The sequence below is a fragment of the Antechinus flavipes genome, chromosome 1 (genome assembly GCF_016432865.1).
Source record: "Antechinus flavipes isolate AdamAnt ecotype Samford, QLD, Australia chromosome 1, AdamAnt_v2, whole genome shotgun sequence".
In the NCBI taxonomy this organism is placed as follows: Eukaryota; Metazoa; Chordata; class Mammalia; order Dasyuromorphia; family Dasyuridae; genus Antechinus; species Antechinus flavipes.
This window is the reverse complement of record NC_067398.1, coordinates 347,297,918-347,325,907: the sequence shown is the minus strand read 5'-3', so window position 1 is coordinate 347,325,907 and position 27,990 is coordinate 347,297,918. Positions and strand designations below refer to the sequence as shown.

General features: G+C 33.6%; 1 protein-coding gene across 5 annotated transcripts in view; it reads left to right on the top strand.

The window, feature by feature from the left end:
* ZNF532 (zinc finger protein 532) overlaps window positions 1-27,990 on the top strand; it is a 115,124-nt gene that overhangs the window by 13,123 nt on the left and 74,011 nt on the right. The gene's annotated exons all lie outside the window — the stretch shown is intronic.

Below are 27,990 nucleotides of genomic sequence, written 5' to 3'. Positions count from 1 at the left end.
TTTATTTGTTTATTGGCTTTTGGTGCTAGTGGATTTAAGATATGTTTTGCCTTGATTCAATCCCATTCCTTTATCACTTTGCTTCAATACCAATGACATTTATTTTGTGGGTTACTGTATTGATGAATTGGATAGACTTTTGGCATCAGGAAGACCCAAGTTCGAATTTTGCCTCAGATGTACTCAGATATCTATGTTACTGAGCCAGTCACTTAACCTCAGATTGATCTCCTATCCTTAGTTTCCTTATCTATTAAAAAAAAAAAAACCTAGCACCCTTTTCACAAGGACAGGACTATTGTGAAACTCAAAAAAGCACTTACAAAATGTTACCATCATAGGTAAAGATACAGTCTAGTAGCAAAGCATATGAATACTTCCTTAATGATGTGGAGATTGTTTCTTGTCTTGACCTCTTTGTCACCATTTTCTGAGTTAATGAGCTAAATTCTATTAGTCTAGTGGAAGGAACACTAGCTTTGACATCAGGTGATTTAGGTTCCTAACTTGTGGGAATTAACAACTTTATAACCTTGGGCAAGCTATTTAATGCTTCTGATTCTCACTTTTCTTATCCCTAAAATGGGGATAATAAAGTACTACCTATTTCATAAGCAGTTGTGAATGTTAAAGACCTATATAAAGATGTTAGCTTTTATGTGAAAGCATATTTATGTTACTTCCTCATATCCAGATTATCAGTTAATATACATTTGGGTCTGATTGGTGTTAAATCTCATGAAAAATAGAGCTCAAAGCATTATTAACTGAATATATGAAAGGTCAGTGAGTTTTTTTTTTTTTTTGATGTTATTTTGTGAACAATGTAATAGTGTTATAGTTGGAGTTAATACAGTTTGGATTTTTGTTGTTGTTGTTAGTCAAATAGCAGCCTATGACTGAAGAAAGGACAAACTTGTTATTTCTGTTTACTGCTTTTCACAAGACTTTTAACTTAAGTTAGGCTACTTTGATGAAAGCATAATGGAAAGAAACGTATCTTTTAAGTCAGATTTAAATTCTGCCTCTCCCACTAGACTACTTGTGTTATTGCTGTTAAGTCACTCAAATTTTCTAGATCTCAGTTTATTCAATAAAAAAATAAGGGTGTAGGTGAGCTATCTCTGAGATTCCTTTTAAGCCTCTAGATTTATTATCCTGTAATCTTGTAACAGCTCTGATAACATTTCCTTGCTAGACCTGCTCATTATGACCTTGCTACTGCTGGTCAGGTTTTCTAAAAGCTTCTTCTTGCTTATTATTTCTCTGTCAATGGAGCATTTCTTATGTTTGTAATGTCATTGCTTTAAAACCATAGAGTCTCTGAAGTTACTTTAGGATTATATTACATATCTTATTTGCTTGTTAAATTTTGCAAGTAGGTAATGATTCTGATTCTATGTGTTAAGTGTCTCAGAGTCATAGACTCAGACTTGGCAGAGAGCTGATAATCCAGCAGCCTATGTAGAGGACTATTATAATTATCATTGTTACTTCTATTCCAGTCACTTTCCCATGTGGAAATTCTATCTACAACATACCCAACACATGGTTATTCATCTAACTTCTGCTTAAAGATCTCTTTCTTTTTGTTCAGTTGTTGTCAACTCTCTGTAACCCTTTTATTTTATATTTTTATTTTGAAAAAAGAGTAAAAAAAAGAAATGCAAAAGAAAACAAAGCAAAAGAGAACACTGATATGTGACCAGCAGAATGTTAGGGAGGGATCAAAATATATAACAACAAATTACCAGATCAAGAAAGTATATGTATATTAGTAGAAAAAATTATATTCATGAATGTCCATTTTTTTGTTCCTTGTAAATTGTTCTTTGCTGCCCATCTTGTTTACTTTATTCTTTTTACACCCCTTTTACCCCCCCACTCTCAGATACATGAAAAGATATTTATACACACACACACACACACACACACACACACACGTCTTTCCTATATTTGCTGCCTCTAATTAAATTATGCTCCTTAACTTGCTTTGCTATTACTTAATCTCCCCCGCCCCAAGCATCCCTTCCTTGTCTTCTTCCGTCGCTCTTTGCTTCCCCATCTACTCATTCTACTACTCTTATTTTTTTATAGATTTTGGAGACTGCTCTACCTTTCATGGTATATATGTAGTGTTGCCTATTGAACCCATTCCCAGTGTGAGTTAAGTTTTCAGAAATATGAGCTCTCCTATCCCCATTAATGCCTCTGTGGCTATTCTTCCTTTGTACCTCACTTGTATAACATGATTACAATTTTTATCTTAATTTTGTCAATCTTTCATTTGAGTAATCCTTTTATTGATGTGAATCTTATACATACATGCATATATGTATATACATATGTAAAAAGCAAATATTTTGTCCATATTTAAACAGTGTGTCCATGTTAAGTTAAAATTGATCTTTTATATTGGCTTTTATGTGTTAAATTTTCTTTTTGTTTTTTAATTAAAGCTTTTAAATTTTCAAAAGATATGCATGGATAATTTTTCAACATTAACCCTTGTTTGTGTTCCTGTTCCCTCCCCCACTTCCCTCCACCTCCATCCCTAGATAGTAGTAATCCAATATATACTAAAACATGGTAAAAATGTATGTTAAATCCAACATATGCATACATATTTATAGTTATCTTGCTGCACAAGATATCAAATCAAAAAAAGAAAAAAATGAGAAAAAATAAAATGCAAGCAAACAACAAAAAGAGTGAAAATCTATGTTGTGATCCACACTCATTTCCCACAGGTCTCCCTCTGGGTGTAGATGGCTGTCTTCATCATAAGCTATTGGAATTGGTCTGAATCATCTCTATATGTTAAATTTTCTATTAAGTTCTGGTTTGTTTGATAGAAAGTCCTGAAAATCTGCAAATTCATTGAATGTCCATTTTTTTCTCATTCAGAAATATAAAATTTTGCTGGATATGATATTTTTCGCCACAGGCCTAGTTCTTTTGATTGTTGGTAGTTATGATTCCAGGTTCTTCGGTCTTTTTTTGGGGTTTTCTTGGCAAAGATACTAGCGTGATTTGCCAATTCCTTCTCCATTTCATTTTACAGAAGAGAAAATATAAGATGAACTAGATTAGATGACTTGCCCATGTTCACACTAGTAGGGTCTGAAGCTAGATTTGAAATCATGAAGATGAATCTTATTTCTAAGCCCACTGCTCTATGCACTTTGAGGTATAGCTTCCCCTTGAAGGTCTCTTAGTGATAAATTCATGTCTTTCTTATGTATCCCATTCAATTTTCAGGCAGCTTTAAAAATTAATCAAGATTTTGCTTAAGTAGAAATAAAATCTTTATCACTATTGACTTCCATTCATTGGTTGAATTCTAGCCCCTGTACAAAATAATTGTAATTTCTCTTTCCCATGGACCCATTTAGTTCAGTATTACTGCCAACATATGAATAGTGATTTCTTCAGGATCCATGACATGCTTGGATATTGATTTTACACCAGTGGTGTCAAACCCAAATAGAAATGGAACCCTGTGGACTACACATTGACTTACAAATCTACAAATGAACATTATCTATGTTGTATTTTGTTTTTGTTTACTTGAGAAACATTTCCTATTTATATTTTAATCTGGTTCTGGCAGCTGAAGAGGAGAGTTTTCTACCATTTTCTAACTGTTAAGAGCATCACTTTTGAAAAGGACTAACCAATAGAGTTAAATTATACCAATCATCTCCTTGACCTCTTTTCACTATATATAATCCTAGACTTCCTGGTGTAGTCATTTCAAAAAACAAGAAACTGTCTTATAACATAAGTATGTTGATATTTAACTTACCATAAACTCAGTTCTTCTAGAACTTGTGTTCTCAAGGGCTTTACATTATTCTTTTTGTATATATACATTTTTTGTAAAGGCTAGTTCTGCTCTAAGTTTCTGTCTGGAAAGTTTAAAGAGTGTTTAGAGGTCCAATCAAAAATTACCAGAAAACAATATTCTCTGGTTAGAAAAACTGCAAATAATCACCACCACCCCTTCACATTATATATCTTAAAAGCATGGTATAAATGGTATTATATCATTATTATCCAAATTGCTAGTCTAAGCCCTCAGTTACCTACTGTATTCTCTATGGGCTAAAAGAAACAGCCTTGAAAAAGCTGTTTAAAAAAAAAAAATATATATATATATATATGTATGTATGTATGTATGTATGTATGTATGTATGTATAAAGAGAGAGAGAGAGAGGGGGGGGGGTATCCAAGGACAGGAAACAAGAAAATGACCTAATTTAAAAATAGTGAATAGAATGAGATAATAGTCTGATCAGTTTAGCTTTCAAAATACCTGACAGAGTTCTGGATTTTTATATTATTAATAGGACATAGAAAGTAAAACAGTAAACACAGAATCATGACTTTATGGAGACTAGTTCATGCCAGACCATTGTCATTTCTTTTTGAACAGATTACTAATCAATGAATTAAGGGACTGTGCTTGCATATTTTTATAATTTTCAGTAGTATTTTATTTTCCAAATATATGCAAAGATAGTTTTAAACATTCATTTTTGTAAGACTTTGTGTACCAGATTTTTCTCCCTCCCTTCCTTAGCCTCCCCCCATTCTCAAGACAGCAAGCAATTTAGTATAGGTTAAATATGTGCAAATCTTTTTAAAATTTTCTGCATTTGTCATGTTGTAGAAGAAAAATCAGACCAAAAGGGGAAAAAACTATCAAAAATCAAGCAAGCAAATAGAAAAAGGTGAAAATACAGTGCTTTGAGCCACATTTAGTCTCCATAGTTCTCTGTGACTGTGCATTTTCCATCCTGAGGCTATTGGAATTGCTTTGAATCACTGCATTACTGAGAATATCACAATTAATCATCACATTATCTTGTTTTTACTGTGTACAATGTACTCCTGGTTCTGCTCACTTCACTCAGCATCAGTTCATGTAAATCTTTCTGGAATGCTCTTGTTTATTGATACTTTCTTGATCTTATGGAGTAGGTGGGAAGATATAAGCTAGATAATAATACCATCAGGTGAATTTGGAATTGGTTGAATAGCCCAAAGAGTAGTGATTAACAAATCAATATAAGCTTGGAGCAAAGTTTCTAATGAAATATCTTGTGCTACTTAAACTTTTTATGAATGACTTGGATAGAAACATCAATAGCATATTTGTTGAATTTATAGATAAAAAATGGAAAGTTATAACATTAGATAACAATAATAATACAAAAACCTATTAGGCTAAAATATTTAGACAGTATGAATTTATTAAGATGAAATTTTAATATGAATAAATGTAAAGTCTTAATTTATGTTATAAATCAGTTCACAAATACAGAATGAGTGGGATGTGGTTAGATAACAGCAAGCATGAAAAAATTCTGGATGTTTTTTTAGTAGGACCAGTATAACTGCAAGAGAATAGTCAGAAAAGCTAATACACATTAACAAAACTATGAATAATTCATTCCCAAAATGAAAGGAATGATAGAGTTCTACTATCCTTTGCCAGAGTAAAATCCATCTAGAGTATTATATTCAGTTTCAGCAACTACATTTTAGGATTAACACTGAGGGAGTATAGAAATGATTTGGAATAGCTTTTGTGGGTAATATTACAAGAGAATCCACAGAAGATCAGAAGGAAGACTACTGAGCAACTTGAGGATCCATTTGAAGTTAGCTAAATTGTCTATATTGGAGAAGGCACACTGGTCAGCAAAAAGGAGTGGAATGGAAGTGTATAGGAGGATTTAGCTAGTTTGGGATTGGGCATGGCATAGAAAGCTTTGTAAGCCCTATTTTTCTGTCTTCATTTCTTTATCCTACCACTCAAAATCCATCAATAAAACTTTTAAATTAATCTTTTTTTTCTGAACAGTAAGTGGCCATAATTGTTGAGTAAGCTGATCGAGCACTTTTGGTGCTGCCTTTAATTAGATGTAGTGATGATTTTACAATCAGTGCCACTGGTTTGGTGCTTGTTGAAGGGGGAAATTTATATGAGTGAAAGCTTTTTTATCTCCTTTAGCTTTGTGGCACGAACAGGAATGCCAGGAGTTCCAAAATGCTTTGTAGTGAAAGATCCAAAAGAAAGACTCCATTAATGTAAGGAAGTCCTTTCCCTATTCTTCTGGATGTGTTTTTTTTTTTTTTTTAAGTCCCACAAAATCTAAAATACAAATGATAAAAAGGCATCAATAAAACATAATTTTGAAAATACTAATAATTTAAAATGCTAAAAACTATGTTAATGGTAATATGCAAATCCATCAGAATTCACTTCTGTAATGTTCAAGTTAGAATTCATAATATATAGATGGTTCAAAACAATTCTTCATTTGCTTTTTTTTTAAAATACAGAATTAGTGTCTATGAAAGTGAAAGATAATAAATAAAGCCACTAGAGTGAATAGAGCATTTCAAGGACAAAAGCTTTAGAAGCATTCCTGTGGAGCTGTATAAATAACATATCATTTGGTAACACCCTTGCAAGTCCAGTTTAAAGGTAAACTACAGAGTTTCCAAATTAGGAATGATGTTATGCAAATAAAAAGATCATCCAATTCAGTTTCCCCTGTCAACTGAATAAATTCATTAAATTATAGCATACAAATGAGTTTCTAAGTACTGTATAAAATTTTCATTGTACCATGAAACTTTGAATTGTATTTGTAAATGAATTACTTATTAGTCAAACAATAATATCTCATTTATATTGCAGTTTAAGATTTGCAAAGAACTGGAATACGCATTATCTCAGCATGTCTACATTTATGTATGCTAAACAATACTGGAATGAGTAAATAATTGCTTACATTTGAGGTTTTGAGTTTGTCTATAAGTTTCAGGCTGCAAAAAAAAATGTCATAACAGGCAGGAGGATTAAGTTAAATTTAATAAAAATAAGAAATGTAATATAAGTAAATGCAATCAGACTTGGATTAAAAGAAATCAGCCTAATACATTAGAGATGGCAGGAAAATAGTTGGACAGCAGTTTTCTGAAAAAATTTCGAGCTTTAGTGGATTGTAATGCCGGATAAGTCACCAGTGTCATATGACACTCCCCATCCCCCACTCCACAAAGAAACAAAGAAACAAGAACTAATGCAACCTTGCTTTGCAAAAAGAGAGGCTTAGCTTCTGAGTAAATAAGGAATTGATAGTCCTACTGTACTCTCGTGGTCATTTCACATCTGGAGTATTGTGTTCAGCTCTGGATACCACAGTTTAGAAAGGGAATTGATAAATTATAGAGTGTCCAAAGGAAGAAAACCAGGACATGAAAAGCTTTGAGTACATATCTTGAGGAGTGGTTAAAGAAATGGAATGTTTAGCCTGAAGAAAAGTCTCAGGGGGGAGCCTAAGAGCAGGCTTTCAGTATGTGGAGGGCTGTCAAGGAGAAAAGGGATTAAATTTGTATTGTTTAGACCCAGAGGAAAGAACAAGAAGTAATGGGTAGATAGATGTTGCAGAGAGGGAATTTATGATGGGTAGCAAAAACAAAACAAAATAAAAAAAAAATCCAAACTAAATCCTTCTTCACAATTAGAGCTTTCCAGTAGTGGAATGGGCTGCCTTGGGGTGTAATGGCTTCTTTCTCAGAAGACTTTAGACACACACTGGTTGAGGACTGAGCAGCTCTTTGTAGTGGGGAATTCTTTTTTTGGGGGGAGGGGAAGATTGACTATTCCCAATAGTTTGACCATTCTCAGTGGTCACTGAGGTTCCTTCCAATTCTCAAATTCTATGATTTTAATTTCTTTAAAAATAATAAGAAAAAAATTGTTTAATCTCTAACAGTCCAGGAATTTAAGAATTTCTTCCATTTTCCCTGGGAAAGAATTTGAATAATCAAATCACTGTAAGCAGACGCTGGAAATGGTATGCTTTAATGGAAATAGGCTTACTTTATAGAAGCTCTAGTTGCTTTTGGAAATCTATCCATTCTCTTTTGGATAAAACTAGTAAATACAAGTGCCAGCACAAGTCTTTGCACAAGTATCTAAATCAGAAGAAGACCTGCACAAAAAAAAAAAAAAAAAAAAATTCAGTTAAATAATCATCTATCAAATGTTTTTAAATATCATCTTTAAAAAAAAATTTTTTTTTTATTTAGTAAATGAGCCAACTGGTACCCAGAAAGAAGCATCATGTGACTTGTTTAGGTCACATAGCTAGTAGGTGGTAGAGCTAGAATAATCTTTCCAATTCAGCCTACCTGATAATAGATATCCTGTGAAAGTCCTTTAAGTGCATATGTTAATTAAAAAAAAAATATATATACACACACACACACACACACACACACACACACACACACTTTCTATAGAGACTCTACAGCTGCAACTAAACATGTACAATTCTTCTAAACATATTTCAACATTTATCATGCAAGGTAGTATTCTGTAGTAAATGACAAGGATGTGGAATCAGGAGAACTCAGTTCAAATCCTAGCCCAGATTCTTATTGTAGGTGTGTGAAATCACTCAACCTTTCTTATCTGTGAAATAAAGAAAATAAAACTTCTGCTAACCACCTCACAGGATGGTTGTGAAGAAGAGACTTTGTAATCCTTTCAGTGTTGTCTATAATTGTGTATTATGTAGCTAATAGTGACACCTAGGCAAGCTAAGTCTTGCCCAGCAAACTGGGTTCTGGACTCCCTTTCCTAGGTGGCACTTTGGAGATGAGTTTTCACCTAGGTAACCTAGGTAAATTAATCTTGTTCCTGGAAATAACCATGGAGATGGAATTGAGAACACCCCTAAGGAGGAACACAGCCAAATGAATGAGCTAAGGTTTCTGGGTGGGAGGACTGTCTGCAGCAACAGTTGCCAGTTGTCAGGGCCTTTAAGGGCAGTTTTGCTGGGAGAGGGTTTTCATGTGGGCAAACTTATAAACTTTTTCTTTTGTATTTGAGTCTTGGCAATAAAATTAAAACAATTTAAATGAGATCATTTGTGTTCTTTAAATTTCCATTTGATGATACAAAGAAAAGCAGTGGATGGTAAGTATTTTTGGAAGCTTGTTATATTCAGTAAATTGATATACCAGCATTAAAATACCTTTAGGGCAACAGCTAAATAAACAGATGGCTATTTTTGTCCCTTTAATAAGAAGAATAAAAGACCCCTTAGATTTAATTTGTATTGGATTATTTGGTTTCTATATGATAGTTACCCAGTGAGAAGTCAGTTTTCTATCAAAAGTGATGAGAATTAGTTAAAAGAATGAGCAAGTAACCTATATGTAATTAACAGCTACATTTGTTGAGAAATGAATTGTTGTTTTTGTTGTTGTTATTTTTCCTCCTGGGTTTGGGGGAAAAATCGAATTGAACTAAAAAGGAGCTTCTGCGTCATGCAGGAATAACCAGTATTGCTAGTTGTGGTTATCGTGGCCTCTTCCAAATCATAGTATCTCACTGAATGTTTGAAACCACATTGAGTCACAGTTCAGGCTGTGGTTGGAATCACTTCCTGACAAAGCTTCTACTGGAAAGTAAAGAAATCAGTGATGCTTTTTGAACACTTATTTTTTGAAAAGATTCTATTCTGATGATAAGCATGATATGAAGATTGAGTTTTCAGTCTAGCAGAGTGTAGATGGTAAAGGATCTACTGAATAGGATAGGCCCTAATCCTTTGATCATTTCACTTTCTGAAATGACTTCTCATTCTATTCCATTTATTGTGGACATCCTGTGGTTTGAGCTAAGGTAGGGACTTCAAAGCTGAGTACAGACTTGCAGAATTTCTAGAAAGGTGCAGAGTATTATTCTAATAGGAATTAATGGAATCTAAAAGGGATGTTGGAAAGAAGCCTACATGTTCTTTACTAACATAGCTTTCTTATAGTCATTATTTTTAATGTGGACAGAATTAGACTGTAAGAAAATGCCATGATCTTCAGTTGACTTGAAAACTTGGTAAATTAAAAAGTTTTAAATACCAAATGAAAGAATTCTGAAACATAGATATATCTTAATGTGTTTTTTCTCCCACATACCAATACCACCATGCCTTTTAAATTCAGCAAATGTCAAAATTATGGGTTTTTAAAATTTTTCTTCTTAGAAATAGTGCTTAGAACATGTAAAGTTCAAGTCTTGTCCTTTTTCTCCTTTCTCTTGTGAAACATTGTTCTCATCTTTTATGCAGTATTTATTTTATACATCTATATTACATATAGCTATTTGTAGGAATGATTGGTACTAGTGTAAGAGAAGACCTCAAATGGCTGTTTGGGATTTCTTCCATTAAAATAGGTAAAAGGAAAACAAGACTTAGTCTTCTGGAGGTTAATGAATTCTTTTTTGGCCCTGTGCCTGTATTTTAGCTGACACTAGCTGAAGGATAGAGTCTATTTAGGACTTGCCTTAGACCCAGTTGGTAGACTTTTTTCAGTCAGATAATTGAAAAAAACAAAAACAAGCATATATTATACTATAAAAGTGTATAATATGCTGTACAAAACCCCCATGATTTCACAAAGTTAGACATGTACTTTTGAATGACACATGCAAATGCCTAAGTACAAATTAAGTCTTATTTAGCTTCAGAGAAGCTCTATTTATTTAAACACTGATTTTCATTGATACTTGAAAGATGGCTTTACACCTGTCTTTTCTTTGCTTCTATTTATAGGACAGCTGTTAATTACCTTAACACCTCTCTGTTACTCTTGGATTGCTAACTGAATTCCCTTTCTCTTCCTGTGTTGAATTACAAAAAGTTGCTTTCTACAAAATGGCTCCTTCAGTTAGCCTTTTTACTTTTGAACCTTATATAACCATTGAAGAAAATAGAAATATACTAAAGAAGGGCAGGGAAATTCTAAATAAACTAAGAAGTAGACAATAATTTAGATTTTATACTTTTATAACTAAATATTTCTGATATTTAGATTTTTAACTGTAACTAGTGAAGTCTTATTGAAAACTGACTCATGAGGAAGTGAAAAAGTATATAGGTTCCTTTTGACTCTAGCTTAGAACTATTTAAATTCAATGAAATTCATCAAACTTAACATCTTCTGCATGATACACTGTGCAAAGTATTATGGAAACATGGATAAAAATGAAAAAGTTCCTTCCATTAAAGATCTTTAAGTTCTGTTGGAGTATACAAAATGTACACAGTATATGAATAAGCAAATAATACTAAGTAAACTATTTAATAAGTGAACAGGCAAAGGGAGAGATGAGACAAAGCACCACCACAAATTTGGGGAAGGAGAAAACACGAAGAATCATGGTAATGAAGATTTTCCAGAATATATTCTACCTGAGATGGGCTTTGAAAGATGTAGATAAGGAAGGAGAGTCATTGCAGGTATGGATATAGAGACAGATATTATGTTGAGGTTGAAAAACTTAGTACTCCAATTTGGTTGGAATGTCATGGTTATGAACGGTAATAAATGAAAGCCTAAAACTTCAAATGCTAGTCTGAAGATTTTGTAGTTTATTCCTGAGGCAAAAGGGAATCACTGAAAGCTTTTAAACAGGTGTGGGAAGTGAGTGATGAATTATTTTTGCTACAATAGTATAAAGGAGAAGTGGCGAGTAGTTGAACTAGAGTGGTTACCATGTTAAGTAGAGAAATGGGATGCATGTGATAGAAATTTTGAAGGAATAGGAAGGATATGACAGTTATAGTTGAGAGAGGGAAGAATCATACAGGAATCTTGAGATTTTGTCAAAGCTCTCAGTAGAAATAAGGAAGTTTGGAAAAAAGGCAAGTTTAGAAGGAAAGTGAGTTCAGTGTTAGACATGATTTGAAGTCCTGGTGGAGGCATCCAGCAGGGAATTCTCAGTGGATAATGGATGTTTAGGTCTGGATTTAACATGAAAAATGTTTGGGGTATGACCAATGGACAAGCTCCTGGAGTTTAGAGAGGATGCTATTAAGGGCACAAGGAGAAGGATGAGCCTTGGCAAAGAGAATGGCTACTTAATCCTTGAAACTGAAGTGAAGGAGAAAGAATAGATGAAAATGTAGAGAGGTCTTGAGATATGAAGTAGAAGAGTTAAGGAAGCTGATGGTAGATAGCCTTTATTTCCTTACTGATGTGGGAGACAAGGTTATTTGGAGAAACTGCTCTAAAGGTGTCATTAAGGACATGGGAAAAAGAAGGGAGTGATAGCCATTATGGGGAATATGAGTCAGTGAGGAAAGAGTAAAGGGTTTTCTGTGTAGTCTAGAGGATCTGTTTGGGAGTTGAAAGATAACATGAAATCCAAGTGGAATCATTTGGCATAGGTTCAAGATGTTCTCTTGCTGAATTCAGTAATTTATGTTTAGAATCAGAAAATGCATCTGGTAAGATGATAGGTCTCTTTTCACATATATTGAATTTGAAATGGTATATTTTTGATAGCAAAATTCCCTAAGACATTAGGGAAAGTTTATTCCCAAACTTGATGTGAATCACAGCAAACCATCGCAGGATATGTAGTAGCAAGGAAGGGAATGCTTAATAAATCCTTCTCTTGAACTTGAGAACATTAATTGTTGTCTTGGGGAGATTATTTAGACTATGATATTAGCAGCTACAAATTTCAATTCCTTCTTTAATGCAAATAACTTAAAAATTTCTGGAGCTATAAACATTTTTCTCAAGAAAATATTTAAGTGCATAGCAGTTTTAATGCAGTAAGTAGCCTAGAAGTTAACCAGGTACAGTTTCAAGATGCTCATAGATCCTAATATATATATATAAGGTTCCCCCTGATCCATATCCATAGTTCTAAGAACATGGAATGTGTTCAATAAAAGCTTGTTTAACTGCTGGCCAGGGCAGCTATGTGGCACATAGGGTAGAGTGCCATGCTTGGAGTCTGGAACTCATCTTCCTGAGTTCAATTTTGGCTTCAGATACTTATTAACTATGTGATACTGGACAAGTTAGTTACTATTATTTGTTTCACTTTCCTCTTCTGTAAAATGAGCTGGAAAAGAAAATGGCAAACCACATTAGTATTTTTGCCAAGAAAACCCCAAATGGGTTCATGAAGAATCAGACGCAATTGAAAAATGACTGAATCACAAACCGAAGATCAGTCATTTCTATCCATGGTAGCAAACCAAGTAACATACATTTTTGAAACATTTTGTAAAATAGAAGTAAGATGGTAGAATGAAATGAAAGCCATATTTAGAGCCAAAACATGCAAATTCAAACCTTGGCTCATCCCAAGGTCATTTATTGAACCTCCCTTTCTTCATCTTTAACATTAGTGGACTGGACTAGGTTATTTCTGAGACCCCTTCCACTTTTAACTATATAATCCTGTGAAGATATATAATAATTCCTTTAGATATTTGCATGCTTATTTCATATAATGGAGGCAGATTGTACTTTTCAAATAGTTCCTTATGAGAAATAAACAAATTTAGAAAATATTTTTCTCAAAACATTTGGCTGCTGGTCTACTTAGTACAGAGATGTCATGGTACCATTCAGTCTCTCCTGCTTCTTGTTAAACTTTCTAATTTGTGTTTTGAAAAAAGTTGCCTATCTTGAAATTTGTTCTGTTTATCTTTGAAAGGTTAGGCCTATAATTATCTGAGACATCAAGCTGGGTAATAGTTGGTATATGCCCTTGGATGAGATACATAGACTGATAAATGTTCCCTTTTTTTTTAACTTGGTGACTTCTATTCTAACTCGATTAACTGTCAGGAGTTTTTTTTAACCTTTCTAGGATAGCTGTTTTTCAGTATAATTTGTTGTCTTTTTAATTCTAAATGTTTTAACTTATATATTTAAAAAACAATTTAAAAAGGGGCCTGTCAGCTTTACCAGACTTCAAAAACAGTAAAGGATGAGTCCTTATACTGTGATACTGAAAAAAAAATGGTTTGCTGCCTTGTAACTTCTTCCTTATGCTATATCCATTATTATTGCTGCCTTTGTTTTTAAGGTAAGAGCCACCTCTCTTATCCTTGACTACAACTATTTAAGACAGAGAAAAAGAAACATTTGTCCTGGCAGTGGTTTTGGAGAAATCTTTTGGGTTTTCACTGTTTGTGGGATATAGGAAGTCATTCTAGCTTGATTCATCTGAGAACCACTTAGAACAATTTTACAAATAAATCTAAATATTAGATGATTTGTAATAGGCCTGTCTCTTCCTAGTATGAATAGAAGTATTAAAATCAATGAAAAAATAATTTAAATACTTATATAATATGTCATAATTTGTCCTGAATGACTTCTTGCAGTATTGATAGCCCCATTCTTCTCACAGAGAATATGGCATCTATCTTTATTTTTCTGTAATTTTGGTCTTCTTTTTTTCTTCCTAGTTGCCAGCCCTTTAAATGGGTCATTTTGGACTTTTAAGAATTTCCTTTCTAACCATAGCTAAACTTAAATTTTTCTAGGAATTTGGGACATTTGTTTTAGGTTCACATTAGGCCATAGTTAGGGCATTGTAAAACTGATGTACATAATTTGAGGCTGAAAATGGATCCTAAATGGATTGTGATATTTGCAGAAGGAAAAGAATTGTCTGAGTAAAATTTCCTGTAGGGAAGGGAAAGGAAAAAATCTTTGGAATCATAGTCCCCTTAATTAGGCTTTTGTTAACTTATCCTTCTCTTCCTCCGTCCTTGAGTGTAACATCTCCTAGGTAGAAATTCTTAAGGAATTTCCTTATATGGCTACATTGAATACAAATCAAAAATCCTGTTGCCTGTTTTGAGTTGGTACAAAAATTTGGTAAATTTTTAAGACAAGTTTCAGGATTTGGATAAATGCCTCATTATTTATTTGACAATATTGGACCTTCTACAGTTGCTTTTTACAAGTTGGAGCATGTAAGACTAGATAATCCAACATTAGGAGGCATAGGGTTGGATTCAAATCCAACTTCTGTCACTTACTGATTTAGTACGTCTTTGAACAAAACACCTTTCTTCTCTGGAAATTGAGGAAGTTGGATTAGATTGACTATATCTCCACAATTTTTTTTTAAAATTCTAAATCTGTAATGCTCTGATTATTTTGCTTTCTTATATTTTGTTTGTTGAAATGCCTTATGGCAGATGCTTTGAATAAAGGGTAGTTTTTCTTATGATTAAACTTTGGCTTTTAAGTTGATGAAGTAGGGGTGTAAGGTCATTTTAGGGAGTTTATATATGTTTACTGTCAGTTTGAAAGGTCTTTTCAAGTAGTGACTCCCATAACTTTGTTTCAGTATGATAGGTAATATGCTAAAGCAATAGCACTAGCAAGCTCTGTCAAGCTGGAAAGACCTTGAATAGGTTCCAGTGATGGATTATGTATCTGTTTTTTGAGAACTATTAAAGTTCAGAGAATGTGATCATTAGATTGCCTGCAGGGTGATGAATTCTTCAGCTACAGGAATTCTGGAAGGCCATCTACTGCTATCCAGAGGGTTTGTGATCTGCAGGAAGTACCCACACTAATAAAATCACAGACCCTTGAAGTATTGAAATACCGTGTAAATGGCCCCACTAAATAGTACTCTTTGTACAAGGGACTTTGAGGATACATATACAGGAAGTATGATTTAATCCCTGCCCTGAAGGTTTATGGTCCACTTGAGAAACATGTAAAAAAGTCACAACAATACATACAAAGTAAAATAAACATGCAAAATAATATAATTCAAATTCTGTATTTTCATTAATGTTGGGAAGATAGAAGAAATAGAATCATTAGAACTTCTTTAAATTAAAAAAAAGTTTTATAAATACTCCTTGTTTTCACATCACTTTATCAGTTCCACGCTCAGAGAAAAAGAAGAAAAAAAGCAGTTTAGCAAAGCTATCTGGCACATCAGTCTACATTGGTATCCCCTCTTCTCAAAGTGCATGTGAGTAATTGAGACTTGATGGGAATCATGTTTTCCTAACTGTAGATTTATGAGGGAAGACAGAAGGCTTTTTAGGTAGAGGAAATGGCATATGTAAAGATAGGAAAGTAGTTGAAAATACATGATTTTTTTTTTTCCAAAGAGAGGATAAGAGAAAATACAGATTTTGATAAAGAGAAAAAATAAGGTTAAAAAAAGGACATAATCCCACCTTTTAGGAGCTTATAATTTAAAATAGACAGAATGAAACAAAAAACCCTATAGATAATTATTCATTAAAAGAGTGATTTGTCCTCTAAAGCTGACTACCTTTGGGGCTTTCAGCAAGTCTCTTAACATTTCCCAGTCCACTGTTTCTTCATATCTAAAATGAAGGGATTAGATTAGAAAGCTTCTGAGGTCCCTTCAGACTGATCTCTAAACCTGTTATTATAAAAGTATGTTAGAAGTTTGTTCTTAGATCTTGAATAAACACAAATCCATTGCCTAAGATTTTCCTCTTGGTCTAAGGGTAAATTATTATTATCTGTCCTAATACTTTGCTATATTTGCTTGTGTATCTTAAGTTTAAATAAAACTCGAATAGTTTTGCACAAAATATGGATTAGCAAATAATTTTATTTTTTCTCCCTAACATCTTAATAATTGAGAATAGTTAAATTTAGTCATTCCATATGTTTAATTTTCTCTGAATTGAGAGTTTCCTAAGTAAATTTGGTTTGGGGGAGAGAATGAACTAAAAAGGAATTACACACAATTAAACTCCTATTTGAATATTCATAGAATACAATTTCTCCAACTAAGGTTACTATTTCAGGAACTGTGATATTTTCAGTTACATAACATTGTCTGACAAAGAATGGAATTTACTGTATTTCACTGTCAACAGTTTTGTTAGTAATTTCAACACAGTAACAACATAAGCTTATAATTTTAAATGTCAGAATCAGTGTATAAATTTTTTCTTATTGTAACCTATAAAGCTGTACTTAAAGCATTAAAAGAAACATGCGTTTGATTAAGTTGTTTTCTTGAGAAAAAAATGCTCATAACTCTAGTGGATTTTAATGATTACATATATTGAAAAAGGAATTAAAATTTGCAGTTGTTCACATTATATTATAAATAATTTGACCAGTTTTCCCCAAGATGTTGATTAATGTTCCCAGGAGTTCAAGAGAAAAAAATTACTCACTGTTCTGCATTTCAGTGTAAGAATAAAGAAAAACAAACCACAAAAAACCTGGTCTCTCTCCCTTCCTCCGTCTCTCTTTCTCTCTCTCCTTCACTCCCCACTCTCTGTCTCTCTCTCCCTTTCTCTTTCTCTCTCTCTCCCTCATATTTACACATGCACATGAAAGAAACAGGATACTAAGTTCCATTCTGTATACTTTTTTGGTTTCAACTTCTCATGGCACATCTTTCTTTTTATTTTTTTAATTTAATTTTTATTTAATAATTATTTTGACACTCGTTTCTGTTCCGATTTTTTTTCCCCTCCCTCCCTCCACCCCCTCCCCTAGATGGCAAGCAGTCCTTTATATGTTGGATATGTTGCAGTATATCCTAGATACAATATATGTTTGCAGAACCGAACAGTTCTCTTGTTGCATAGGGAGAATTGGATTCAGAAGGTATAAATAACCCGGGAAGAAAAACAAAAATGCAGATAGTTTACATTCGTTTCCCAGTGTTCTTTCTTATCAGGTTGATTTATCAATTGAAACTCAGGTCTCTTTGTCAAAGAAATCCACTTCCATCAAAATATGTCCTCATACAATATCGTTGTCGAAGTGTATAATGATCTCCTGGTTCTGCTCATTTCACTTAGCATCAGTTCATGTAAGTCTCGTCATGGCACATCTTTCAACTAAGGGCAAAGGGGGTCCCAAAGAGTTGGGCACAACTGAACAACAAAGGTCTAGGAAGACTGGAATGGTAGGAAAGATTCAGGTTATAAAGAGCTTTAAATACCCAAAGTATAGTGAATGCAGGAGTTGGAAACACTTCACACATATCTAATTGTTTACTAACTGGGACTCCTTTCCTCTTCTTATATCAATTTAAACTCTTTTTTTTTTTTCTCTCTTTAACTTTTACCTACCTCCTTGCCTGAAGGGAGGTTTGGCTTAGAGTTTGCCCCTTTTTCTGAACTGAAGTCCTTCATAAGCTTTTCCAAACTAAAATGCTTCTGTGTTTCTCTTACTCTCATCCTTACCATGGTATTAAACTCATGTTTCAACTACTTAAATGTCATTTCTTATCCTGAAATACCGAGCTTTGCTACTAAGGTCTTTATATTGGATATTCTTCTCTCTGTTTTTTAGCTTTTCTATTTGTTGTCTTTCCCATTAGAGTAACCTCCTTTGGGGTTAGCGCTCTGTCTTTCTCATCCATCCATCATCTATTTATCTGTCTATCTATCCATCCATCCATCCAACCACCCCCCATTCCAGGGGTCCAGTAGAATGTGAGTTTAGACAATAGACCTGCTGCCTTCCTGGCTCCACACACCAATTAGGACTTGGAGCCAGGGTGGCCTCCCAGGGGGCAATTTGAGTTTCAAACCTGCTTATCAATCAAAGTTGTAACCTCTAACCCTTGAAAAGGATGAAACCTAGGAATCTATGTTTGTCTGCTAAGGGGAAACCAAAGGTGCTTTGAGAAGGGCTTGGGATCAGAGCTTACAGCCTTGACTCTAATTAGTTAGCACCTGATTATTGACTGGAAATGTAAAGGCTGTGAATAGAGGCAAAAAAAGCTATGAGTCAAAGAGAAAAAGACATTTAAAGAGTTATAGAATCAACAATCAATTTTAAGCACCCACTATGCACTAGGCACTATGCTAGATGTATTAGGCCTACAAAGACAGAATAGAATCAGTCTGCCCTTCAGAACCCACATTCTATGGAGAAAAGCATACATATAAATATATACAAAAGACATTCAAAGAATATTTGGGGCAGCTAGGTGGCACAGTGGATAGAGCATCAGCCCTGAAGTTAGGAAGACCTGAGTTCAAATCTAGTCTCAGATATTTAATACTTCCTAGCTGTGTGACTCTGGGCAAGTCACTTAACCCCAATTGCCTCAGCTAAAAAAATTATATATATATATATGTATATGTATATATATTCAAAGTAGCACAGCATAATTTTGGCATTAGATGAATTAAAATTTATAAAGTATCTTATTGTATGACCACAGATATAGAGCTTAAAGGGACCAAATGCTATCTAGTTCAACTTCCTCATTTTATTGGTATGGAAAATAATACCTATGGAGCTTAACTGACTTGTCAAAGGCTTGTAAGTATATAGAATGATGGAGGCAGAATTGTAGGTAGCATCTTTTGACTCCAAAGTCACTTTGGAGATTGATAGGATTGTGTTGCCTTCTGGGAGCAGCCAGGTGGTACAGTGGATAAAGTGCTGGATCTGGAAACTTGACTAGGGATAATAATAGCCCCAACCTCATAGAGCTGTTGTGAGGGTCAAATGATAAAATATTTATAAAGCACTTTGCAAAATTTAGAGTGCTTTACAAATAATAACTCTTGTTAGTTAGAGCTGGAAGATAATGGAGATAATTTGGAGATAATTCAGTTCAGCTTCCTTTCTACAGATGACAAAAAACGAGAAGTGAAAAGACTTTCCCTTTGTCATACTGCTAATGAATGGGTGATAATTCTGGCTAGCAAAAGCTTGAATTTAAACTTGGTTTTTGACTTAGTGCTCTTTGCAATTTATCACTATCAACCCAATGCCCATTGCAATCTATGCACCACTTGTAACATTATTACTATGGGATAATGTTAAAAATTCCAAATAGTCAAGGAAAATAATGGTAGTAGAAAGAGTCCTGACCCAAGTCCACAGGTCAGAGTCTTGGTTCTAGTCCCAGTTTAGCCATTTTGAAATTGTTTCCTAGGTCTTTCAGTTTGCTCATCTACAAGAATACTGGACTTTTCCAACTATAAAATTGTCATTTGCAAATTGACTTTTGGAAAACAACCTCTTTGTAAACTGGAAATTGATAGCTCTGTGAGATTATTTGCCAAATTAGCATTCGATATATGTACTCTATAATTGGATGGGTCCTCAGTGCTAAACTGTGACAGGGACTTTATTTGGGAACACATTCATTCTATAGAATGCTATGAGTTTAGTTCAGGAAAGTAAGACAATAATATGGATGGGGTGGGCTAGTAATAGAGAAAAGTTTTGAAGAATATGTAAGAGTTAACTAATTATAGGATCATACAGGGTAGGGCTGTGTTAAGAGCAAAAGCATAGGAAGCAGGAAAGTGCAAGACATATCATGATGAGAAGGTCAGTTTAACTGTATCTGAGGGTTTGGCAGGCAGTAGTGGTTCAGAATACTAAAAGAGTATCTGTGACCAGAATGTAGACGGCTGTTTAAAGTTTAAAAGTTTTGAATATCCTTTAAGGCCATTATTTCCCACTGGTTTCTTAAAAAAGGACCCTTCTAGGAAAACTGTTGATGTTACTAATATTTCCTCCTCAAATTGTGAAATATAAAATAATGTATGCATAAGTGATTATTACCCATAATAATTTTTCCATTTCAAAATGTTTAACATCCTCATTTTATGTTGTAAAATTTCCTTTATCCTAGAAAATTTCCATGTCCCTTCTCTAGCTTAGCCAGTATTCCATCAGTCTGTTTCATGTCCCAAAGGGGTTCCATGGACAAATTAGTTCATAGGATACTCTGCTTTAAGTTGTGGGAGCAGGTCATGACTATAGGAAAGATGTTCTGCATAGCAATATGTAAGATATATTGGAAGTAATTTGGTAGTGTAATGGATAAAGTACTGTACTTGAAGTTAGGATGAATTTAGTTCAATTATATCTTCAGATGATTAGTAGTTATATGATCCTGGAAAAGTTATTTAACATGTCTCAGTCTCAGTTTTGTTATTTGTAAAATACAGATAATCACAGTATTTTAGAGGGTTGTTGTAAGGATCAAATGAGATAATATATGGAAAGCTTTTTGCAAATTTACAGCTGGAGACTGGAGGAGAAAGATTGGATGAACTATTTATAAAGTTTCTCAAAGTTTTTTTAAAGCTTTCATACTGTGAGTCTAAGAGGATCAATTAAGAAACAATTATTGCAGGCAGTCAAGTATTTACCAATACTTACTAGTGCCAGGCAATCGGGCTGAAGATATAAAGAAAGGGAAAAAAAAAAACATAATTTTGTCCTTAAGGAGTTCACATTTTAATGAGGCAAACAATATGGTAATGACTACGTACATAGTATGTTCATACATATGTATATAACAGTGTTCCATATATTTGCAGTGTAAATGGAAGGAAATCTCCAAAATATGGAAATGTATTTAGAAGAGTTGCATATGTTTAACCTATATTGGACTGCTTGCTATCTGGAGGAGGAGGAAAGTAGAAAGAAAATAAAAGTACTATATGTCTGTCTGTCTATATCTATATCTATACATATATATGCTTATGTGTATATACATATACATATATATACATATATATATATCTGCATGCATGTATTGTGTGTGTGTGTGTGTGTTTCAAGGAAGATGCTGACAGTGTGTTGGATCAGAAAAGAATATAAAAGAATATAAAGATACAGAGAGGTAAAAGAAGGAATTAAATTTGGGGAGATGCATTTTCGTTTAGATGTAATGATTTTTAAGATGATAGTATACTGCCTGGCATGAAATATCTCCCTGAGACTTAGATTTGGGGAACTAGAACTCAGGAGCAAAATTAAAAGCTACAGTTTTAAAATTGGGAATCATCAATATAGAATGGTGATTGGGGCCATGGCAGATGTGGGAGTGAGTCTCTAAAGGAAAGAGTATATGGAGTCAACTGACACATTTATTAATGGTGTGCTGTATGCCAGGCATTGTGCTCAGCCCTGACAAAAACCAGAGACAACAGGATTTAGCTTTGAAGGATATTCTGTGTTTTCTTGAATCTTGTCCCTGTTGTGTGTGTTAGATGATATGGATTTCTTTCAGCATTTGTTAAACATTTTATGATGTACTCTTGGCATTAAGTTTTCCTATAAAATATACCTTATTTAATGGTCACAGCAATTCCTTACCTAGCATTGTTATTAATTGATGAGGAAAAAAATTCAGTGATGGGACAACTTCTGGATTTGGCAGCAGAAGACTCGGGTCTATATCCTGATTTTGCCATTTGTTACCTGTGTGAATTTGGGCAAGGAATTGACCTTTGGGCTTCAGTTTCCTCCTCTGTAAAATGTGGGACTAAATAGCCTATAAGGTAAAATGTATGATCATTTGATTTCTGATTACAAGATTCTTGCGTTAATAACAAATTAATCACCCTGTGTATATATAAGGTATGAATAAGAGAGCAACAAATAGCAGTCCTTAATGTTAGCAGTAATCAGGATGGCATGCTAACGAGTACTACAGAAACTCAAATCTCGTCTATGGATATTCTTTCCTTACTGGTGGGTACTCACTCGATACCTGGAAGTCCAGAAAAAAGTATGATGTGAAAATATTAGATGAAAATCATATTTGAACTCGTTAAAAAATGCAGTTTCTTGAATATTTGTCTTTGAGAGTTATTTATAAGACTGGCAAGGGTGAAATAGTAGAAGCATGTTGATAACAGATAAGAAATTGAAGAATTCTTTTGCACGCCTTCTACATTTTATATATGGTTTAGACATTTCAGGAATCTTTTCTTCATTTTCATAACCATATGTTATGTTCTTTGAATGCCATAAAAGGACTTTATTATATATCTTATTTTCTCTTCAATCTATCCCATCCTCATATCAATTTGTTCTTTCTGCATAACTGTTTTTTTTCTTTTTTCACTATTCATGAACAGTTCTATATCTACATTAATTTGTTATCTCCACCCATTTATTCTTTTTCTGACTATAACTTTTTCAGAAGATGACTTATGAGCCCTTGACTTGAATTTTTGTAGTTATAATATCTTCAAAAGACTAATGCTCCTCTTTGTTCAGGGATCAAGCACTATAGGGAATCTATATTATGGGTGTGACTTGAATCCTAACCATAACGTAATACACACTGGTCTGGGTATTAGCTATAGATTTTAATTCAGTGTTATTTTTGGTGTGTTATTTTTATTTTTTGAAGTACATTTTCCAGGAATTTGTCATTTCAAAACATTTGTTTATTAATAATTTAATGAAATATGATAATTTATAATTATTTAATTATAAAAGTTAATTATTTAAAGAAACTTTTAAATATTTGGGTGAAAGCTTACATTAAAATAAAACTGAGGTGTGTTAGAGATTTGGATTTAAAGTTCCAAGTTATGATATGGTTAGGCCTTCTTCAGGGAATGAGAAGAATATCTTTAATCAAAGTGTTAACAACTAGAACAATATACATTTACAGTGAAATATGAAATTATTTCCTCTCTTCATTGAATGCTTTTTGTGGAAAAACCTTTTGGGGGCCAGCATTAATTGTGCCTACCTTCTAGTCTCACATGAAGATCAATGAGATGATAATTGCAAAGTGCTTAGTCAGCACAATGCCTGGCACATAGTAAAAACTATATGAATGTTAGCTGTTGCTGACTTTTTAAAAATTACTTCCTGTGTCCAAAAGAAAAGGGAATATAAATTTCCATTCATTAGCATTTTACTCCTATCCCCCACTCAATTTCCTAAAGTACTATTGCTTTTTGGAATAAAGAATCTAGTTCTGGAGTAATATAAGAGTCTGTTGGGAAGATTTATGACTAAATCACAAACTGTTCTTTTGGAGGAGAATAATTCATCCATAATCAAACTACAAAACCAAAATGTTATGCAGATCTTATGGCAAGATAGGGTTGCCAATCTATGACAGATGATGTTGTTTCTAGAGATGAAGAGATTAGAAAGCCTCCATGAAAATCGGTGTCCAGCACTAATTGCTTTGTAGTAGTTTACTGAACCGGGCGAAATTGTCTAAAATACTTGGATGATTTTTCAAGGATTCTGTTTTCAAAAAAAAATTGCTCACAATTTTATCTTCAATGTAGTTATCCTCATTTTATAGATTAAAAAATAGTTGATAAAAGAATATTAATATGAAAACTAGAATGGAAGAATGAGGGACTGTCCAAAACAAGATAGCTTTGTGGCAGGGAATAAGCATTTTTATAGTGCCTACTAAGTGTTAGGCACTAAGCCTTTTATAAACATCAATCTTAATATCTCCATTTTATAGGTCAGGGAAACTGACATAAGCTGAAATTGTGACTTTCCCAGGGTTGCACAGTTGTTAAGTGTCTGAGACTAGATTTGAATTCAGGTCTTCTTGATTCCATATCTAGAGGTATATCCACTGCCACCAATCTCTAATAAAATAAAATAAAATAAAAAATCTTTTTATTAGGATAATAACTTACTCGATTTCTGGGCAATTGTTCTATGTTAAAAAAAAAATCCACTACATTAAGCAAATCTCCTAATTTGGTATATAGAAATTGTTACCACAGAAGATTGTATGGGTCCTTGTTTCTGTCTGTCCTGGAAATATTAGACAAATGATATCCCTACAAGTGATTGTTCTCACTTTACAGAAGTTCTCACTGTACAGAAGTACAGAAGCTATGCAGAAATCTAAGTAAGACTATTTTCAAATAACATGGATATGGGAAAAGGAGGTAGTTAGGCAGGAAAGGAGCTACATCTTTGGAGGGACCCCCCTCCCCGCCCAGGATTGGAGGACATGTGGAGTTTGGGGATAGAGAAATAAGAGCAGGAGGCGTATGTAGGCTGGGGCTAGCTGTGTGTCCTGGAGACATGTGGGTTGGACAAATGGGACTGAACACAGACAAGAGGGAATGGATGACATATGTGGATCTGATGATCTCTATGAGGGTCTATTCTGCTTTTATTTGGAGGTTATTTTTTGTTTGTTTGTATTTTGTGCAAGGGGGTGATGAGAATCCAAGTGCCAAGCCAGGAGGCAGAAGTAGACAGAGGAAAAAGCATGGTATTATATAATAAAGTAAATATAGCTTTTTTTTTTTTTTTATGCAGAGTTCGTAATTCAATTTGTGTAAAGCAAATTTACATAAAGCAAGAACTTTCTACATATATTATTTATCAAACAGATCCTTAGGAAAGAACAATTGACACAGTTGTTAATTGAATGTTATTGTTTACATTTATTCTTAAAGCCCACTACTTATGGAAGTGGCTTTGCCTTGATAAGGGGCCTTTAGTGAATATTATAATTTTAATTTCTAGAAATATATTTCAGATACAGAAGTTTCATGTTGGGAAGCTGGATATATTGGGAATAGGCCTTACTTAAACAAATAAAAAAAATCACTTGGAAAATAGAGGGCTAAGCAGAAACCCAATCCATAAATGTATTAAATATCCCCTGAAAAGAAATTAAACAGAAATCCAGCCCTCTAGTCATTTATAAATGGAATCAGGATTTTATTGTTTAGTCATTTCAGTCATGTCTGAGTCTTTGTGACTGTAGTTAGGTTTTTCTTGCCAAAGATAATGGGATGATTTTTCATTTCCTTCTCTACTTCACTTTTACAGAAGAGGAAACTGAGGCAAAGAGGGCTAAGTGACTTTCCCAGAGTTACACAGTTAGTGTTTGAGGCCAGATTTGAACTTGGGTCTTCCTACCTCGTGGTCTGGCACTCTAGCCACAGAACTACTTTTAAATCTTCTTTTTAATTATTCTGGAATTTACTTAGAACAGCAAAGGGCATTGGAGAGACTTACTATCATGAAGACCTATGAGAAATTTCCTTGCTGATTCTAGGTAGAATAATGAAAAATATCTGCTCAACCTTCTGGAACTGTGTCATATTAATACATTCTTCATTCCTTAAGTGTTCCAACTTCATTCAAATTGTTATTGCTCTCTTGTTTTTTCAAATGAGAAAGACTAAAGATTAATCTGAATCACTGATTCATAGTAGGGAAGAACTTACCTATAAGTACCCATTAACATGTTTGTGATTTAGTCTTTTCTTGACAGCTACAAGAGTAAGAATGTCTTGACTCTATGTGAAGAACTTAGAATAATCAATTCCTCAGCATATATTTCTTCTTTAATACTTGAGTGGATTTTTAACCATATCATCATGGTACTTTTGCAGAATGTAATCCACCATTCTTTCTTATCCTGTGTGATTTTTTTCTATGTAGTTACATAAATCCTCCACTGAGGATTTATTCGGTTCACCAGAAGCTTCCTTCTAGGCTTTTTACATTTTGCATAGATGGAAAGTAAAAATAAATTTTTTCAAAAGTAAAAAAATTAATTTCATAGATGTCATTGCCATGTTGTTCATCATTAATACCATATGCCACATTCCTTCTTCTTTTCCAGTCATAACTATTCTTGAAGATATAGTATATTCCATTTCTCAAATGTAAAGCATCATTGATAACATATTGCAGCTTGCTTTAACATTTGCTTTTCTTTATCCTTTGGATCACCTTTAATTTTGATTTTTTTTTATTAAGATGATTATGTGGAGACATAAAGCATCCTTTTCCCCCTTTTAAATATTAAGAAATAAAGTTTTTCTCCAATCTGAAGGTCTTTGCTGACTTGTTTCAATGAAGAACTTGTTCAGTTATATGTTGTGCAATTTTTCATGACCCCATTTGGGATTTTCTTGGCAAAGCTACTGGAGTAGTTTGCCATTTCTTCTAGCTCATTTTATAGGTGAGGAAAAGGAAGCCAACAAGGTTAAGTGAATTACAGTCACACAGTGTCTGAGATTAGATTTGAACTCAGATTTTTCTAACTGTAGGACTATTGAGCCACTTAGGTGTGCTAAAGAATTTATCAGTACTAATTAACTTTTTGGGTTAGTAGACATTTTATTATTCACCTGCTATGCGTCAGACACTGTGCTAAGCACTAGAGGTATAAAGAAACAAAAGATAGTCCCTACTCTCAAGAAACTTACTTTTTGTTATCAAACTGTGCATACCCTTTGATCTAGCAGTGTTACTACTGGCTTATATCCCAAAGAGATTTTAAAGAAGGGAAAGGGACCTGTATATGCAAGAATGTTTGTGGCAGCCCTTTTTGTAGTGGCCAGAAACTGGAAACTGAGTGGATGCCCATCAATTGGAGAATGGCTGAATAAATTGTGGCATATGAATATTATGGAATATTATTGTTCTGTAAGAAATGACCAGCAGGAAGATTTCAGAAAGGCCTGGAGAGACTTACACGAACTGATGCTGAGTGAAATGAGCAGGACTTCAACAACAATACTATATGATGATCAATTTTGATGGACCTGGCCATCTTCAGCAATGAGATGAACCAAATCAGTTCCAATGGAGCAGTAATGAACTGAACCAGCTACACCCAGGGAAAGAACTCTGGGAGATGACTAAGAACTATTACATTGAATTCCCAATCCCTATATTTTTGCCTGCCTGCATTTTTTATTTCCTCCACAGGCTAATTGTACAATATTTCAGAGTCCAATTCTTTTTGTACAGCAAAATAATGGTTTGTACATATATACTTATATATACTTATACTATTTAATTTATACTTTAATATATTTAATATGTATTGGTCATCCTGCCATCTAGGGGAGGGGGTGGGGGGAAGGAAGGGAAAAATTGGAACAAAAGGTTTGGCAATTGTCAATGCTGTAAAATTACTCACGCATATAACTTGTAAATAAAAAGCTATTAAAAAAAAAAGAAGAAACTCACTTTTTAAAATAGTATTTTATATTTCTAAATACATGCAAAGATAATTTTCAACATTCACTTTTGCAAAAACCTTGTGTTCCTATTTTTTCTTTCTTTTTCCCCCCCAAGATGGCAAGCACTCTTATATAGGTAAAACATATGCAGTTCTTCTAAACATATTTCCATATTTGTCATGTTGTGCAAGAAGAATCAGATCAAAAGGGGAAAAACATGTGGAAAAAAAAAAAACAAGCACACCACAAAAAGGTGAAAATACTATGTTTTGATCCACATTCAGTCTCTATAGTTCTTTCTCTAAATGCATATGCAATTTTACACCCCAAATCTATTGGATTGCCTTGTATATCACCTCATTGTTAAAAAGAGCCAAGTTTATCACAGTTGATTATCATATAATCTTA